Genomic DNA, 19,841 nt, shown 5'->3' on the forward strand with positions numbered 1-19,841 from the left:
GTGTGGTTCTTCTCAGTATTAACTCATAAACCCCTCGTAATAGTTACTCTTCCAACTAATCCTGCTTGGTCAGACATTTTGTATGCACTGGCCCTAAACTTAGATCTAAAAAAAAAATAATAATTGTGCTCAATTATTTTAAAAAATTTTTATTTTATTTTAGATTTCATTTAAAAATTTTTTATTTAAAAAATTTTAAATTTTTTTCATGTTAATATTTTACAGCATTCCCATCAATTTCCTTTCATTTCCAATGTAAGAACAGGCAGGACTTTTCATAATTTTCTGACTGGACCCCTTGTTTCACGAATGGAGGAACTTAGGTCCAGAAGGCCAGACACCTTGTTTATGATCAATTTTTATTTTTATTTTAAAAATTTTTAAATAAAAATTTTTATTTTATTTTAGATTTCATTTATTCATTCATGAGAGACACACAGAGAGAGGCAGGGACATAGGCAGAAGGAGAAGCGGTCTCCCCTCAGGGATCTTTTTTTTTTTTTTAAGATTTTATTTATTTATTCATGAGAGACACACAGAGAGAGGCAGAGACACAGGCAGAGGGAGAAGCAGGCTCCATGCAGGGAGCCCGACGTGGGACTCAATCTCAGGACTCCAGCATCACGCCCTGGGCTAAAGGCAGACACTTAACTGCTGAGCCACCCCGGAGTCCCTACCTTCAGGGATCATGATTTGGGACTTGATCCCAGGATCCTGGGATCATGACCTGAGCCAAAGGCAAACACTCAACCACTAAGCCCCCCAGGTACCCTGTGTTTTTTTTTTTTTTTTTCTTTTTAAATCAGAGAAAAATCCCTATCAGATAATAAATAAAAGACTTTTAAAGCTTTGAAACAGAAACAAATCATTAGGGATCTTGGCTTGCAAATTTTGAACAGAGAGGCATATAACTGTCCCCATCAAGTGACTTCAAAACAAAGCCTGCAGTATTAATCTTGACAGCCTTTGGATGGTTTTACCTCTTAGGCTTCAAATCAAACAGTTATAAGAATTTACAAAAGGCAACTCTGCCTGTGAGGTCTGAAGCCAACTGTTGCCCAAACAAAACCAGCTAGTACATTTGCAGGGTGAGCATATCATCCAAACCAGGCTACTTTTTAAAGACAACAATCAGAAACCGGAACTGTCTGGAGCAAAACGGGACTTCTGGTCAACCTACAGATTTGGCTTCTTTTTAAAGACATGACTGTCTGAGAGGCTGTGTGGTGTGAGAGAGTGTGGGTGGGAATGAAGGTCTTGGATGTGCCCTTGCGGGCCAGCCACCAGTTTGCCTAATGGGGAAGGTGAGGTGCAGCATGGAAAGGAATGAACCCCAACCTACACTGCGTGGGTGCCAGAGGCAGCTCCTAACAATGATCCGAGCCTAAATACCTTTTGCTGATAGTTTTCTGTGAAAGAAACAAAATCTTTTTATCAAAGGCCACACAGAGGGTGCTAACGTTTTCAGAGGACAGGAGACAGCACAGAGAAGCCAGAGAGAGATCACTACAAAAGCTGGTTTTAAATCCCAGCTGTATTTCTCTGGCTTTATGACTTTGAGGGTAGTCCCAGAGTGCTCGGAACTTCAATTTCTTCATCTTAGAATTGGAAGGGTAATAACTATTTCCTGAGGTTGTATTGCTATGTATCGGGTACTCAATAAATGGCAACCATCGTTGTTACTTCGTTTGTGCATTGATTCTGCTTTTTAATTGTAGTAAAATACATATAACATAAAATGTAAATGGGATGCACCATTTGAGCCATTTTTGGCATTAAGTGTATACAGTGCGGTGGCATTAAGTGCATTCACCTTGTTGGGCAACCATCACTGCCCTCCGTCTCCCAAACCCTTCATTACTACAAATAGAAACTCCATATTCTTTAAACATTCATGTCCCATTTTTACCCCCTTCCCCCAGCCCCTGGCAACCAACATTTTACTTTAAGTCCCTCTGAATTTGATGACTCTAGGAACCTCATCTAAGTAGAGTCACACAATATTCGTTCTTTCATATCCGGCTTATTTTTACTTCGCAGACCATCTGCAACATTTGTCCAGGTGGTAGCCTGTGTGAGAATTTCTTAACTTTTTTTTTTTTAAGATTTATTTATTTATTTATTTATTTATTTATTTATTTATTCATGAGAGACACAGAGGGAGAGAGGCAGAGACATAGGCATAGAGAGCAGCAGGCTCTCTGCACGGAGCCCGACGCAGGACTCGATCCTGGGTCTCCAGGATCACGCCCTGAGCTGAAGGCAGATGCTCAACCATTGAGCCACCCGGGCGTCCCGAGAATTTCTGAACTTTTCGAGGCTGACCGATATTCCATCGTAATGTACATACCATATTTTGTTTATCTATTCATTTCTGGATGGATATTTGGGGGGTTTTCCTACCACTTGGCTATCGTGAACGATGCTGCTATGAACATGGGTACGCAAGTATTTGTTTAAGTTCCAGCTTTCAATTCTTTTGTGGCTATACCCGGAGGTGGGGTTGCTGGACCGTATGGTTGTGCATTACTATTGAGCGATGCTTGTTTTATCACCCTGGACAGGTTATTAAGCCTTTTTGAGCCTCATTGGAAATAATAACTGTCTCGGGCTCTATCATAAACGTAAGTCACTATATGCATAACGATGATAAATAATAATGTTGGTTAAAAAAAAAAATTAGTTGGTTGCTCCAGGGCTGTGAACAAGTTGGTCTGACCAAAAAGCATTTGTCCTCGTGAAGAGGCCTCAGCTGAGCTCCTCTTGCCCTTGCAAAATCCTACAGCTCCAGAGATTTCACCTCCCAGCCAGAAGTGTGCCTCACTTCCCTTCAGCAGATTGTGCTCCTGGAAAGTTGTGTTTAGTAATATTTTAAATGCTCATTATTCCAGGATCCCTGTGGTGGTTCCTTCTGTAAAAGCAAAGCTTCGTTGGAGGAAATAACAAACTCTAAATTACTTGTAATAAATTAGAGCTTTGATGTAAGAAGTTCTGACCTATGTGTAGGGCTTCACAGTTTACAAGAGGCTCTCGCCTCTGCGAGTCCTAGTCATCTGGTGGTTATGGGCCCGAGCCACGTAGGGAACCTCTTACATTGAGGAAGACGGGTCGAGGATTGCAGCAGAAGAATAAGACTTTGGGGACCCAAAGCCCTGTCTTCATATTCCTTCCCTGCTACCAACTATGCAACCTTAGCTAAGCGACTTCTCCTCCCTGGGCCTCAGTTTTCTTACCTGGAAAATGGAGATGATCATGATGTCATGCCACAGTTGAAAGGATAAAATAGAAGAGAAGAGCTTAGCGCGTGGTAAAGATTCCAAGCAGGCCGTCCTGCTGGAGCATGACCATTACATTCATATGAAATCTCAGAAGCCGTGTGCTAAAAGGAATTATTTTCATGAGGGTTTCAGACCAGCAAAAATAGTTCTTTTTCCCACAGAAACATCAGTAAGAAAAAGTCTTCCACTATCAAATATTTATAGCTCTCAAGCAATCCTTGTGTTCCATTCCAGCGGTCTGGCGAGCCAGCGACTTCATTTTACTATCACCACTGCATGCCCTTACTCCTTTGTCACCTGTTCTTTATAACAAGAAAGTACAGACTTCTACAACCAACAAGATGTTTTTTTTTAATGGGAACAGTGATCGGCATACTGCAAATTGTGCTCCCTGAGCAATAGCTTAGTCTCCAAAATAAAATCTCCAAAATAAAAGCCAGAAGTGGTTTTCTCTGGCAGGGACTGTTCCTGCCCTGATCACTGGAAGGGTAGCTGTCCCGCCATCTCCGTAGCACTTTATGGAACTTGCACATTCTTCAGATTCCCCCAACCCTCTAGATAGGCAGCGTAGGGACCATTGTCCCGATTTACAGTCCAAAAACTGACTTCCAGAGTGGTGAGGTCAGTTGCCCCGGGAGACCCAGCTGATAGGTGGATAAGGTGGTATCTTCTCTCTCCACGCCAGGTCTGGGGACCCCAGAGCTGGGGGTGTCCCTGGATGGCCCCTCTTTCCTTCCCCTGTCCAGAGCCACCCTCACGGCCTCCAGTGGGGGGCTCCCTGTCCAATGTTGTTGTGACAGGCTGTGGCCAGAGAGGGCCCTTGGGGGGCTGGGGGCTGGGAGCTGGACAGAAGGAAGACCCCTGTTTGTGGAACAAGCAGATCCTGAGTTCATTAATAAGTAATAATAGTCATTCTTGATGTTTCAGAGGCAACTGTGCAGCGCCCGGGGAGGCAGCCGTCTGCCTATAGGCCTGAATGGAATTCCTTGGTTTTGGAAATAGCCTGGAGCACAAAGCACCCTTATCTCTGGCGAGGCAGCTGAGATTTTGTGGGCTCCTGCTCCCTCCTCTGGGCTTGGCTTGCCTCACCCTCCGGGGGTCACCGTCCAGGCCCGGAAGCCCAACGAGGCAGGGCCTCATAGATCAGCCGGTGGCCCACCTAGGCACATATGGCACTTGGTGTCTTCTAAGCATGTTGAATGAAGACAGGTAGCCCTCTAAGCTCACCGTTTCCACCTGCGAGGTGGGTGTGATAAAAGCACTCAACTCAGCTCTTCTGAGTCAAGGGAGAGCAATCAGCCAGACAGCCTGGGAGTATGGGAACGTCCAGAGGGTTGGTGGCTGTCGCTATTCTGGCTCTGCTTAGGAGGGGTGAAGGGAGGAGGTGTCCCCAAGGTCTCTTACCTGAGACTGGCCTTGAAGGAGGTGACATGTGGGACCATCTGGCAGAGGGAGGAGCGGCCTAGGAGGTGGAGGGGCCGGCAGGGGCGAAGGCCAAGACCTGGGCCAGGGTGGGCAGCTGAGCCGGCCGTGTGCAGGCCGCAGGGCCCTCTTCCCGAGGACAGGTGCTCCCTGCTGCTCCTCCCGTCCTCCCAAACTCAGCTCGCAGCACATGAGTGGACGGGCACACTGGCCTGTCAGCCCCAAACTTCCTGCCACTGAGACGCCCGCACAGCGAGTCACAGCCACACTTCTCATGCCTCATGTGCACACAGGTCGCCCGGGACTCTTGTTGAAATGCGCAGTCCGATGGGTGGGTGGGCCTGGGCTGGGCCGGGGACTCTGCTGGTCCCATTGCTCGTGGGGAGGTCAAGGATCCTGGTCTGGGCGTGGACGCACTCTGGGCAGCTGGCTGAGGAGGCCCAAGCGACGCTCCTGGAGCTTCTGGCTCCTGGGAACCATGGTCAGTGGCTGGAAATGATTCTTCTTTGTCTGCCCATCATGTGTGTGTGTGTGTGTGTGTGTGTGTGTGTGTGTCCCTGCTTTCCATTAACCATCTATCTCCCTGCTCCTCCCTTGTGGCCCTTTTTCTTGGATTCCCACCCTCCGACTCCGTTCCTGTTTGTCTGGGTGGCATCTCTCTGGCTGTGTGTCTGTCTCTCACCTGGGTCTCCCCCTGCCTGCGGGGTGCTCAGGTCTGGGATGCCGTCGGTCCCCCAGGCTGCCTGTTGCAAAGCTCTTCTGGGCTCTGGCAGACGAAGGGGCTGTGGTCACGTGCAGGGAGAGCAGCCGACGGCTAACAACTGGCTGCCAGCTGGTCACAGCTGGTGACAACTTGGGCAGGCCTGGGCGTGGGAAAACACAATCCAGGCAGCAACAGATGGGAAGGGGACCACACTCAGGAGACAGCCGACGGACTGCCACACAGCCTACGAAGGGCAGAGCCCGGGCCCCTACTCCTGCCAGCCCGGGGCCACTTGACCACCCTGCCTTTCCCACTCCCGACTTCCCCTGCAGCTCCGGGTCACGGCGGGCCGCCCTGTCTTGGGTCTCCCTGCTGCAGCTGCTCCCTGCTCCTGCTGATGCACAATGTGGATTTTACTCGGTGGGTTCATGACGGGTAAGAAGCAAACGGCGGCGTAGATCCGCGAGGGCACTTACCTGGAAGCTCTGGCCACGAGCCTTGGAACAGCGGGCAGACTGTGGGGGACTCGTGCTGCGAAAGAGGGGTGATGGTGTCACGTAGGCGACATGTCTAGAAAGCTAGTGTCCATCGTGAAGATTGAATGGGTAACCAGGGTGCCTGGCAAACCGCAGCTGGCGTAAGACACAAACGCCCGTCATCGTCGTTAATGTCCCTTTATTTTATTTATTTATTTTATTTAAGATTTTATTTATTTATTCATGAAAGACACAGAGAGAAAGGCTAGAGACGTAGGCAGAAGGAGAAGCAGGCTCCAGGCTCCAGGGAGAAGCAGGCTCCAGGCCTGATGTGGGACTCGATCCTGAGACCACAGATCACGCCCTGAGCCAGGGGCAGGTGCTCAACCGCTGAGCCACCCAGGCGCCCCTAATGTCCCTTTAAACACTAAAATTGTATTCTGAATATTTAATAGAAATGATTCTACAGTATGTTGGACACCGGATGTTGGTTATACATGCTCTCGTAAAAGATTTTTATTGAAAAATATTAAAATGCTGCAAATGGCCTTTCTTTCTTAACCCAGGGACATGGGGCTAATGAAACCAAGAGCATGTCCAGGTGCTGGCAGAGACAGGCACCCAGGGGTCGGGCTGCTTGCTCCCACCACCCTGCCCCAACCTCTTGGCTTCCTCTCTTACTCGGGGCTGGTGAGTCTGGGCCGCTCGTGGCTGCCTCCAGGAATCCCTCCTAGTCTGCTGCTGCTAACAGCTCAGCAAGCCGAGAACCAGGGCTGCCAGAACTGCCAGAACTGGGGGCCAGTAAGAGTGGGCTCGGTGAGGCCAAGAGGAGTTTTGAACAGTAAAGGGTTGTTCAGGAGCTCGTTAATTCTTATTTATCTGGTTTTGGCTGATATTGTGTGGGTGTGCTCTGTGTGTGTGCATGTGAGAGAGAGAGACAGAGAGAGAGACAGAGTCACAAACCGGCCACTTCCCCAGTAGCTCGGAGCCCAAGGACGCCCGCACTGGCGCCCTAGCCTGATGCTGGAGTTCATTGCATAGCTGAGGGCTGGACTCCCCAGGGACCTGACCCATGCCCTCTAGAGGAAAGCCCAGGTAGCTTTCCGAGGCCTGCCTGTCTCTCCTCGCGGCTTCCACTCGTCTTGCATTTCCCCCAACATTCCTGGCTCTCCCCCGCATGGAGGACTTGGCATGCATTTTTCCCTCCACCTAGAATGTTCTTCCCATCACCCATGCCCATCTTCAGAGAGGCCTTTGCTCACCATCTTCCCCTGTCCCAACCAAGCAGGTCCCTCCTTTTGGGGCCATTCACCACTTTCCCTCTGTGTGTTTCCTCCTGTAGCATGCATCACAACTTAGAATAATTGCATATCCCCTTTTGCTTATATCCTGCCCCCTTCCGCTCCCAACCACACTGGAAGCCCCGTGTGGGCCATGGCCATGTCTGGTGTGCTCACTGTCTTATCTCCAGCACGGCCCTCTGGCCCATTACATATTCAGCGAGCGAATAAACACCTGTGCACACTTCAGAGGTCCTGGCCTCACGGAGCAAAGAGACTTTCCACAATGATGGAAAAGGTGGAAGCGTCCTTAAAGAAGGAACCGTCTACCACGATTTACTGAGTCCTCGGCTCAGCTTGCTAAAGAGGAAGCACATGAGACAGTCTCCCTCCCGAAGAGGTCTGTGGTCTAGTGGGGAAAGCTCCCGGGTACAATGGCTCCTCCAAATACTCCTCCAAAACTTGGCAGTGCAAAGCAACCATCGATCGTGCTCATTGATTCTGTAGGTTGAGAGTTGAGACAAGGACAACTTGTCTCTGCTCCGTGAAGTGTCAACTGGGAGACTCAAAGTCCGGGGTCTGGGATCATCGAAAAGATTTGTTCCCTTACCTGTCTGGTGGTTGATGCTGGTTATTGTTGGCGGGGTGGGGGGGCTCTGTCCCCTTCCATGGGCTTCTTCAGGTGGACTCCTCTGTGGCCTACTTCAGGCTTCCTCACAGCTGATTTCTTTATTTTATTTTATTTATTTAATTAATTAATTAATTAATTTATATTGGAGTTCAGTTTGCCAACATATAGCATAACACCCAGTCCTCATCCCATCACAGCTGATTTCAAAGACAGGCATCACCAGGGGTCCTAGGAGACACCACACTGCCTCTTACCAGCTCCAAAATCCTATGGCATTGCTTCTGCTACGTTCTACTCAGCAAGGGCAGTCACAGCACCCCACTCACCTTCAAGGTGAAATAAATTTGACCACTTGACTGGGAGTGGCAAAGTTCCAGAAGGCTATGGGGGACTGAAAACATGGCCAGTTTTGGGAAGGGCAATTGGCCATCGGGAGATGATAAGCAATCATATAGGATGAGAAGAGGCACCAACATCCTCTGAGATTTCACACAGTGGGAGCAGTCTGGGGCCACTATAGTAATAATCGTGGTAGGAATAAGCATCCTTCACAGCTTACAAAACAGTTTTACACCGATATTTTAAAATCCTGGGTGCAAACCTCCCAGGCCTGAAGTGTCAGCTCTACACGGGAGAAAGCCGAGGGTCACGACAAGTGTGTGTGTGTGGGGGTGGCTCCAAAGCCTGGACACAGTGGAGTCAGCTCTAGGCGCATGAGATTCTGGGTTATGACCCCCCGGCCACACCGCAGATCTGATGACAGACAGGCACAGATAGGATTTCAGATTCTTTAGACCAGGAGAGAGATGTTGACAATTTAATATCATTTTGCACTTTGCAGCTGGTGTGAAAACAGACGTTGGGCTCTGGGAAGTTTCTGTGATTTCCTCCCACAGACACCCTGCCATCCCCCAGGTGGCTTCTCCTGTGCCCGTGGATGATGAGGCCCTGCCAGCCCAATCTCCAAGCCGAGTCATGAAGTCCCGTCCCATCCGAAGAGCCAGCTCCACTTTCTCACGAAGCGTGGTTTCGAGAAAGCGCACACTGATTACTGGGGCACTCGTGAGCCCTTTGGGGTTGGCACAACTGTGTGGCTGCTGCTTTCTGGCCCAGGGAAAAGAGAGAGGACAGGACACTTCACCCATGTGAGCTTCAGTGTTTTGTGCTCTGAAAAACAGGAACAGTACCCGCTGCCCTGCCTTGCCCCCGTGTTACTGGGAGAGTAAAATGGGGAGATGGAAGGCAAGGTGACACGTGAGCCACCAAGCCCTGTGCACACCATCTGCTGTTGGCTGATAAAGGGACTCACTGGGGGAAACCCACACTCTTCTTTTGGGGTTCAGATTTTGAATGTGTCTCTAATGGGAAATCTGTGTGTATTACCTTAGGTGAAGCCAGCTGCTATGACAAATCAACTGAAAAACGTGCAATGACTCAAATCAAGTAGAGCGTTTTGTCTTGTTTTGTTTTGTTTCTCACCCACGTCAGGTCTAAAACGGGTGTTCCTGGTGGTTTTCCTGCAAGTGCCCATTCAACAGCCAGGCTCTATCTCCAGGACCTGTAATACGTGGCTTCCCATATGCTCGTAGGCGTCCGGCCCTGGAAGGCAAAGGGGAGTAAGAGATCCCTGCTCTTAGCCTCCTTGGCTCAGAGGTGACCCACATCCCTCGTGCACGTTCCACTGGTGAGCACTGTCATGTGGCCCCACCTAGAGGCAAGGCGTCTGAGAAATGCAGTCTCTGCCACAATTGTAATTCTGAGTATCTTTTGCTCTTTATGGTGGGGAAGAGGAAGCTTTCTTTAAAGCTTTTGAACAATTTTTCTCTGCTTCTGTTGCACACGCTCACACACCCATGCACGCATATGCATGCACGCACTTCCTGCACTCTAATTGTCTGAGCCCTAGGCCTGGTGACCCAGTGCACTCTGACCTTCCTGGCCTCCTCCCTCTGAGCCCGAAATGCCAACCAGTTGCTCCCTAATGAGTGGAGCTGGCCATAAGCATGCTGGCACACTCTTCCTAGAAGAGACAAATCCAACTATAAAAGGCCTGGCAAGGATCCTGGGACCACCTCAGAGCCACACACCACCCAGTGATGGGACCCAGTTTTTCTGGCCCATTAAGCTGTTCTGTGCGTATTGGTTGCACTCAGGTCAACAGCTGGGATGGTCAGCAACATCTGAGTTTGCTTCATTTGTAGGTCAGCATGGGAGATGGGGCTGGAATGAGACCACCATCCCTGTGGGGATTGGGGGTAGTGGCTTGGGGGGCCGGGGACAATGCAGCAGCAATCAGGGCCATGCAATCAAGAAAGTCAGCAAAGCCAAATGCCTCACAGAGAGGCAGAGTTCCGGGAGCCAGGAGCAGAATCTGGAAGCCAGCCCTGGGCAAAGAGGGTGGAGGAAGGTGGTGAAGATGGGCACCAGGCAGCTGGGGCAAAACGAGGTCTGTCCAGAGAAGTGTACCTTCCCTCAGGGTCATGCTCCTCAGAGTCCCCTCCCCACTTCCTCCTGCCCCAACAGGTAGCCATTTTCATCTCTTTTATATTATTTCTTCCATTTAAAAACAAACAAACAAACAAACAAACCATGGGCCAGTGAATTAGTACCTACACTCGAAGCACTCCGTCCCCTGATAAGTAATAGTACCATGTACTTTTCTTCATTTGGCTTTTCACTCAATAACATATTCTAGAGAGGTCTCTATGTCAGTGTTGATACTTCTTATTCCATCTTCTGATCCCATGATACTCCACTGCACGGATAGATCAGAGCTCATTCAGTTATTCCCCTACCGAAGGAAATATGGATCATTTCAAGTCTTCGGGTGTTAAAGATGTGATCTATCTCAATTTGGACAGGTGGCCTCTCTTCCAGAATATGTATACTTCCTCAGCCCTCAGAATTCAGTCAAGTCACCCCTGAGAAAGAGACACCTGATCTCAGACCAGGACAGGTGTGACCCATGCATCCTTCCCCCACCCCACCCCACCTCTTCCATCTGCAAGTGGAGGAGACCAAATGGAAGTGCTTAACCAACCAGCCTTGGTCCCCAAATGTAATAAATCCCTCCTAAGGGTCGTCTAGCTTTGGATTCTGGGCTCCTGCTGCATAACTTCACTTCGGGTGGCGATGCGAGAACGCGTAAGACCATCTCTGTAGGTTGATTCTGGCTTTGCTGTTGCTGACTGAATTTTAAATGACAAGCTACGTTGTGAATACAGCTTCAAAACGCATTTCATGTAATTTTCGTGGGATCTGGAGACGGAGAGGATTTCAACATGTGGGGGCTCAGTTGGAGCTCTGACCCGAACTCTGCAGGTCTCTTTACATAATTTTTGTTATAGAACATTTCAAAGACACACATCCCTTCATTCATCCACGACCTCACTTCAACATTATCAACATTTTGCTCATCTTCTCTCATCTGTTTAGACTCTTATTTTTCAAACTTGCCGGAGTGTTTGCAAGTAAGTTCTGAATAACATATAATTTCACATAAATTATGTAGCACTTAAAATTTTTAAGTTTAGAATTAGATATTTTATTCACTTGGCCTAAAGCATAAGCTTTTCACCCACCTCCTTCCTTCCCAGATGTGACCAGTGTCATCTGGCTCTTGTACATCCCACCCAGTATACTTGCTGCATGTTCCTAATTTGTCACCCATTTGGAGCAGAGATTTTTCCATATGGGCTCATAGATTAAACTCCTTTATTCTTTTTTTATGATTATATATTATTTCATTGTAGGGATATATCATAATTCATTTAATTCATTCCTTTCAGGTGATTTCTCTTCTTTTGCTATTACGAACACCACCACAGTATACAGCCTTGCCCATCTCACACCTGGATCAGTGTTTTTGAAGAACCCTGTGTGCCGGTCCACAGTCTGGCCCCATTTCCTCCCACCTCAGAGTTTCCTTCCCCTCCAAATGTTCGTTTCGGCGCTGTCTTGATTTTCTTTGGAGTTTTGCCACATATGTTTGTGTCTTTACACAATACCTTGCTTCCATGACTTAGAACTTTATGTAAACAGAAACATGCACCATGCACGCTACTCTGTTGTACTAGTACGTCATGAATTTAACTAGTCCTTATTGACAGACTTTGGATTGCTTCCGGTTTTGCTACTACAAACAATGCTGCCCTGACCACTCATTTTAGTGTCTCTATGCGCACAGCTGGAAGAGTTTTTTTTAGGGTATTCACCTAAAAGAACCATGGGAGTCTATGAAGACACTTGTCATGGGATGCCAAGTTACTTTCCAATGTGATTGGACCAGTTCATCCCCCCACCATCAGCACATAAATATCCTGGCTGCTCCAACTTCCCCAACAATTGATATTTTCAGACTTTAATTTCTGCTGCTCTGGCAGGTGTGAAATGTATTTCATTATGATTGAGAATTGCTTTTCCTAACTGGTAATCAAACTGAGCATCTTTTGGTATCTTTATTGATTATAGAAGAGTCTTGGTAGGTAAGGTGCCTCGAAGTCTTTTGCCAAATTTTCAGTGGGGTTTATTTTATTGTGGAGATAATAATTAATGCTTTATCTGTTACATGAAATGAATTCTCCAAGTTTGTGGCATTTTCCCCTAAGTTTTGAGAGTCCTTGTTTTCTCTTTACGGTGTCCTTTGAATAGAAATTTTACACCTTATATAATCAGATTGATTTACCTTTTTCTTTATGATTTGCACATTTTGTTATATGTGTATCTTGTGGTTTGTTCAAAGAAATTCTTTCCTTTTTATTTTTATTTATTTTTTTAAAGATTTTATTTTTTAGTAATTTCTACACACCATGTGGCATTCAAACTTACAACCCCAAGACCAAGAGTCATGTGCTCTCCTGACTGAGCCAGCCAGATGAGCCTTTCTTTCCTTTTTTGAGATTAAAAATATACTCTCTTGAACTTCCCTTCTAAATATTTTATAGATTTATCATTGCTAGTTATATCTTTAATTCACTTGGAATTGATTTTTGTGTATGGTGTGAGGTAAGGGGTCTAATATCATATTTGCCATATAGGTAACCAATCATCCCAACACCATTTATTATAATTCCATCCTTTCTCCTTTGGCTTGTAATGCCTGCCCTGTCATCAGTCCAGTTCTTTGTCTGTGTGGGTCTGGTCCTGGCTCATCAGTCTACTCTTGTCTGCTCAAAAATCAGCCTAACTATTTTTGAATGGACACTACATTGTCTTTATTAGCATGGTTAATGTATGTTTCTATCTGATAAGATTTGCCATCTCCCTCACTTTGTTCATCATCTTAAAAATTGTCTGGGATATTCTTGGCCTGTGCTTCTGCATATGCATTTTAGACTGAAGTGTAATTCTAAAATGAAGGTAGTTTCTACTTCTTAGGGTGTTGTGAGGGTTGAACCAAATGATGTATGTGAAGTCTACCATAATGAATAGGTACTTGGTAAACTATTGGAGAATCAGCTGGTGGAGTCACCTTGCTCTTGCTGCCTGGGTCTGTTCCCATTATCAATGGTGTGACAGTCTGATTCTTCCCAGAAAACTACAATGATGGGAGTGAGAGAGGAGATGTGAGAACCCTGCAAAGTGCAATTCGTATGACAGTTTGCATTCACCCCTCTGGGATAACCAAGCAGTTATGGTTGTGACTGCATAGTCCTCAGATAAGTGATAACTGACCCTGAAGAGCTCACCAAATACTGTGCAAACTTAGAGAAAGTCAACAGTCCTTTTTTATAATTATTTTTTTAGGGAGGTGGCGGCGGGTCCTGCGACCGAGAAAAATCCTGCAAAAATGTCTCTCTACCCAACTCTTGAAGACCTGAAGGTAGACAAAGTTCTTCAGGCTCAAACTGCCTTTTCTGCAAACCCTGCCAACCCAGCAATTTTGTCTGAAGCTTCTGCTCCCATCTCTCAAGATGGAAATCTCTATCCTAAACTATATCCGGAGCTGTCCCAGTACATGGGCCTGAGTTTAAATGATGAAGAAATCTGTGCAAATATGGCCTTCGCCCCTGGAGCATCAGTTCAGGGGCAGTTGGTAGCAAGACCTTCCTGTATGAACTATATGGTAGCTCCTGTAACTGGTAACAATGTTGGAATTCGTAGAGCAGAAATTAAGCAAGGGATTCGTGAAGTCATTTTGTGTAAGGATCAAGATGGAAAAATTGGACTCAGGCTTAAATCAATAGATAGTGGTATATTTGTTCAGCTGGTCCAGGCAAATTCTCCAGCCTCGTTCGTTGGTCTGAGATTTGGGGACCAAGTACTCCAGATCAATGGGGAAAACTGTGCAGGTTGGGGCTCTGATAAAGCTCACAAGGTGCTCAAACAGGCTTTTGGAGAGAAGATTACTATGACTGTTCGTGACAGGCCCTTTGAGCCATGCATAAGGATAGTACCGGACATGTTGGCTTTATCTTTAAAAATGGAAAGATATCATCCATAGTGAAAGATAGTTCTGCAGCCAGAAATGGTCTTCTCACAGAACATAACATCTGTGAAGTCAATGGGCAGAATGTCATTGGGCTGAAGGACTCTCAAATTGCAGACATACTGTCAACATCTGAGACTGTAGTTACTATTACAATCAGGCCTGCTTTTATCTTTGAACATATTATTAAATGGATGGCACCAAGCATTATGAAGAGCCTGATGGATCACACCATTCCTGACGTTTAAAAGTCATGGCACAATGGAAACTTCACCGAACTTCTCCAGTTTACTTCTTGGGCAACTTTATATTATGCACATGAATCTTTCCAGGAGCCAGAGCGCATATGCGGCATGATGAAGACCTTTCTATCTTACATTATGGCTGGGAATCTCACTGTTTTGATTGGATATCTTGTTCACACTTCAAGATTGTCGTAGCCTTATCCGGGTTTTACAGATATGAAACTTTGGACAGATTTACTGATTTTTCCTAGAGTAGTTTCTCTACTGGAAACCTGATGCTTTTATAAGCCATTATGATTAGAGTGACTGATACAGTCTTGGCTCTGTGTGAGAACCAATCACCTTTATCTTACATATCAAGTAGTTCTGTTCATATTACTTTAGTTCTGTGGTATAATTGCATTTTTAATGTGTTGCCATAGTACATGTAGAATGACTGCTTTTGATGCTTTTTTAGTTCTGTGGGCGTGCGTGTGCGCGCGCGCGTGAAACACCAAGTACACTGGTTTCGTTCCATGTAAGCATTATACAGTGTATATAGGTTGTAAGAGATTGTGTTGGTCATCATTAAATTGTAACTACCTTCACTTAATATGCTTGAACTGTCGCCTTAACTGTGTTAAGCATCAGAATAAAAGCCAAAATAGAACTATTGCTGCCTTTCTAAAACCCAAAATGCAGTTCTATGTTAAATTGAAATGTACACTAGCCCAGAACAATGTAATGATACATACTAAGCTATATAGCATAGCTGCTTAGTTGCATTTGAGATTTTTCTAGTCATTGTGTAATGGAAATTTCTTTCTTCTAAAAGTTACCGGTATTAGTTTCTGAGAAATGAATCACTATGTATTAAATGTAAAAATTCTTGTACCAAATAGGATAACTATTTTGACTTCCTTTATTCACTTGTAGGTTAAGTGGAATAATACCTAATTTTGTCATTTACTCTTAAGTTCTGTAACCTACCCTCTGAGATCATTTTAGGATGTTTCCCAGGTAATCTGTTCCATTTCCTGACCCCTCCCTACAAACAAAATGGCAATGACACTTTATCCTGATTTTTTTCTTTTTGGTTTATGTCTATTCCATTTTAATTAAATACATATAAGTAAAAAAAATAATTATTTTTTTTATTTTTTGTTTTTTAAAGATTTTATTTATTTATTCATGAGCAGCAGAGTCAGAGACATAGGCAGAGGGAGAAGCATGCTCCCACAAGGAGCCCAACTCCATCCCAAGACCCTGGGATCACAATCTGAGCTGAAGGCAGGTGCTCAACCACTGAGCCACCTAGGAGTCCCCAGTCCCATTCTCTTTAAGAAGGATTTTCTAGTTTCACTGACACCATGAAGGCTTTTCATGCACTTGTTTTTCATCTTAATTGCATACACACGCTTAGCTCACTGAAATAATCTGCCAGAGATTGTTCCTGGGCACCAAGCTGTGCAGGAAGGAACCAGAAAGATAGGTTATCATGGGATAGTTGTTCCTGTAGGGGAGAAAAATCTTCCTTCCACCCTCTCAGGTTCTGTGACTGGGCCTACAAATTAAATGGATAAGAGATTAACAGGAGGAAGGTACACAAGTTTTATTTAATATTTGTATGATTACATGGGAGTCTTCAAGAGGAAAACGAAGACCTGAAGAAGCATTAGGCCAAAGGCTTATATACTTTTTTCCACAAAGAATAATAAATCATGGAGATGTAAAAGACAAAAGGGCTTGGACTGAGGACAGTAAATTGTGTGACAGTGACTGGGAAATGTATACAGGAAGCTAATAGAAGATATGGGCCATTTCAGTTGGTTTGTTTGTACAGGTCCATTTTGGCATTGACGCCAGTCTCCAGTGATAAGAATGTTCTTCTCTTCCTAGTAGAGGGAAGGCACTTTTCTCATGGGAAATCTTAGGACCTGCAGTAAGGTAGAAAGGGGGAGGTCAGAGAACCCTCCCTATTTCTGCTGTTTCTCAAATGCCTTTAGGTCAAAATAACCATATGCCAAGATGACGTATTCTGGGGTGGCATGTGTGAATCCCTTCACTCCCCAACTCCCAGCTACCTTTAAGAGGCTTCCAAGCTTCACTAGCAGCCTGTGATCCCCATCACTCACCATGAGATACCTGTCCTACATTTGGACCATCTCGTCTGCTGGGCAGCAACCTGGCCTTTGCTCCTTGTTTGCAGAGCCCATTGAGATGTAGTGCTCATGTCTCCCGCCATATCCCAGCCAGTCCTGTTATGACCTTGGCGGCAGTCAGAGCTGGAGGAAGAATGCTGGTTTGGGAGTTTGAAGCCCTGGATTCAAGACCCTTCTTGGCTCTGTGACCAGGGCCATATGATTTCTACCACCTGCTGTTCCTCTTCTTAGAGTTCCACACTGTTCTTGTCCTAGACTCCTTTGGGCTGGGAGCGGGGGGAGGATATTGCTTTTGATATAAGGACCTCTCTTCTTATTTATTTTTTCGCAGGTAATCCATCCATCCTATTGCTGAGAAGGCTCTGCTGTGTCTACTCTACCTAGAGCTAGTCCTTGTTTGTTTGTTCTAATTAACAGGGAATGGCTTTTCTTTCAGTTTTGTGGTCAATTCTTTCTTTAATCCTATCTCATTCCAGTCTGAGGGTGGAGGGATCTACTTGGCTGTCTCCCTGTCCTGCTCATGTTCTGATGACAGGAGTCCTGTTGCTAAACTCCAGTTCCCATTTTCTGGATGAGTCGCTTCTGGATCGGCATCCGAGTTGAAACAGATTCCTTCATTGGGCAGCAATATATGTGGTGAGATAAAATCTCTGGGTTTTCCTTTTTTGCAGACTCCTCTGCCACCTGGGCTCCTTTTAGTAGACACAGGCATCCAGCTCTTTGGGAGTTTAGGGCCATCCCAGCAATAATGCAAAGAGGAAGAAACCATATCTATTGCTTTGCTTATTACTTTCAAACTAGGCTCTTGCAAAGCAAAAATGTAATCCCTTTTATTATTTTAAACAAATTTGGACAGATAACAATGGAGAGACTGACACCTGAGTGAAAGTCATTGAGCAGGCAGGTAGAAAGAGTAACAGGTAAAATAACGTAAGCATTAACTCAGAGGTCTCCGTATTAATTAGTTAGTATTACCTAATACAGACACCTCTCTAGCACAGACTTAAAGAGGTTTTGGTGAAAGACTGCTCTGTATGAACCTGTGAGGAACTAGCTCTTTGACCCTGAAAAAGCTACTTAAACTTTTTGTCAGTGTTTTTAAATTGTGGAATACAGGGGCACCTGGGTGGCTCAGTGGTTGAGGGTTCCTTCAGCTCAGGTCGTGATTCCGGGGTCCTGGGATCGAGTCCTGCATCAGGCTCCCCACAGGGAGCCTGCTTCTCCCTCTGCCTATGTCTCTGCCTGTCTCTCTGTGTGTCTCATGAATAAATACATAAAATCTTAAGAAAAATAAATTGTGGACTATAACAAACACAAAAAGGAGGGGAAAGAACTATCAATGTAGAGCAACATAAATACATTTAGAGTGAATACCTGTGTACCCATCACTCAGATCAAGAGCTAGAACCCCAGAAACCACCCCCCACACATACACACAGGGTCTTCCCTCCCACAAAATGTTCCTTTCTTTCTTTTTCATGGTCACTCCCAGCCACCACGGCCCCTCACGCTCTCCCCCAGGCTACCTCTGATCTTGTTCCTACCACCATGTATTCATGTTACCTGCTCTAGAACTTCAGATCAACAGCGTCAGATCGTATGGACTCTTATATCTGGCTTCCTTCCTCCTCAGCAGAATGATTTTAAGATTCATCTGTCTTGCTGCGAGTATCATAGTTGTTCTTTTCCATTGTATGCATATGTCACAGTTCCTTTATCTATTTGCCTATTCAGGGACACTTGTGAGGTTTTTTTTTTTTTCCAGTTTTTAATTATAGTGGAAAAATAGCTGTTATAAACATCACTCACAAGTCTTTTCTGTGGACAGATGTTTTCATTTCTCTTGAGTAATTACCTAAAAGTGGAATTGCTGGGTCATAGGGTAAATTGATGTTTAATTTTTTACAAGAAATAGCCAAACTGGTTTCCAAAGAGTTTGTCCCATTTTACACTGTAATGAGCAATAATGAAGTTTTGCTGCTTCACACTCTTGCCAATACTTGGTATTGTAAGTCGTCAAAAATGTTTCCCCATGTTACTTGGCTTGAAGTAATATTTCACTGTAGCATGGATTTACATTTCCCCGCTGACTAAAGATGCTGGACATATTTTTTATGTGCTTATTGGCCATGTGTGTCTCTTCTTTCTGAAATGTCTGTTGAGTCTTTTGCTTGTTTTTGAATTGGATTGTTACTACTTCTTACTACTGGGTTCTGAATTTCTTTATAGGTTCTAGATGTAGGTCCTTTGTTAGTTTTATGTACTACAAATACTTTTTCCATGTCCTTTCATTTGAAAAAACCAACAACCATGATTTTAAAGACATTCTCCCACTACCACTTCCCTGGCTGTTTTTCTTAATAACCCTTCATCATCTAACATGTTGAAATACACTTGTTTAAAAGAGCTTCCTCCCCACCTGCCCCTCCAAGATTTATTTATTTATTTGAGAGAGAAAGCAACAGCAAGCATGAGCAGGGGGAAAGGACAGAGGGAAAGAGCGAGAACTAGTCTCAAGCAGACTCCCTGCTGAGTGCAGAACCCAACGTGGGGCTGGATCCCAGGACACCGACATCATGACCTCAGCTGAAACCAAGAGTCCTCCACCTAACTGACCGAGCCCCCCAGCACCCTGAAATATGCTTGTTGTTAGCCCTTTCTTCCCTCTAGAACGTGAATTTCATGAGTGCAGGGTCTTCGTATCCTGGCTCAGTGCCGGATCCTCAGCATCTAAAACATTGGTCCCTAGGAAGCATGATTAACTATTTTTTTTACAAGAATGGATGAAGTCCAATGTGCCTTTCTCAGTGGAAAAATAGAGGCTAAACCGAACATTTATTTTGAGTCTATGTATATTTACTCTGTCAATTGACATCCAAAGTAAAATGTAGAAGCAGCTACCTACTAAAAAAGGATTCAAAAGAATTATCAGGGCAGAAGCAACATGGGATTCTTACAAGTTTAAAGAAGATGCTTCCAGAAAATTATGCCCTTTTAGAAAGACCTTAAAAGCTATTGTCTTCAATCATTTTTTTTCTAGCCTGTTGAGCTTTTTAAAAGAGGATTTGAGACTGTTTCCTCACCGGGAGTTATGCAGTGAGTGAATAGCCATTATCTGTGCATGCACAGTCTGAAAATTGCAGCCTTGAATAATGACATTCGAAGAGAGAAGTTTCTGAGAGTCAGGGAGAGGCTGCCATAACAAAATATATTTATAGAGTTCTCTTGTCTTGACTTT

The 19,841-nt window shown here is 45.2% G+C and overlaps 1 pseudogene; it reads left to right on the forward strand.

The window, feature by feature from the left end:
* Nucleotides 1–13,548: 13,548 nt before the first annotated feature.
* On the forward strand, nucleotides 13,549–14,465 carry LOC121491938 (annotated as a pseudogene).
* The last annotated feature ends 5,376 nt before the right edge of the window (nucleotides 14,466–19,841 follow it).

This window comes from Vulpes lagopus, chromosome 5, assembly GCF_018345385.1.
Source record: "Vulpes lagopus strain Blue_001 chromosome 5, ASM1834538v1, whole genome shotgun sequence".
NCBI classification, from domain to species: domain Eukaryota; kingdom Metazoa; phylum Chordata; class Mammalia; order Carnivora; family Canidae; genus Vulpes; species Vulpes lagopus.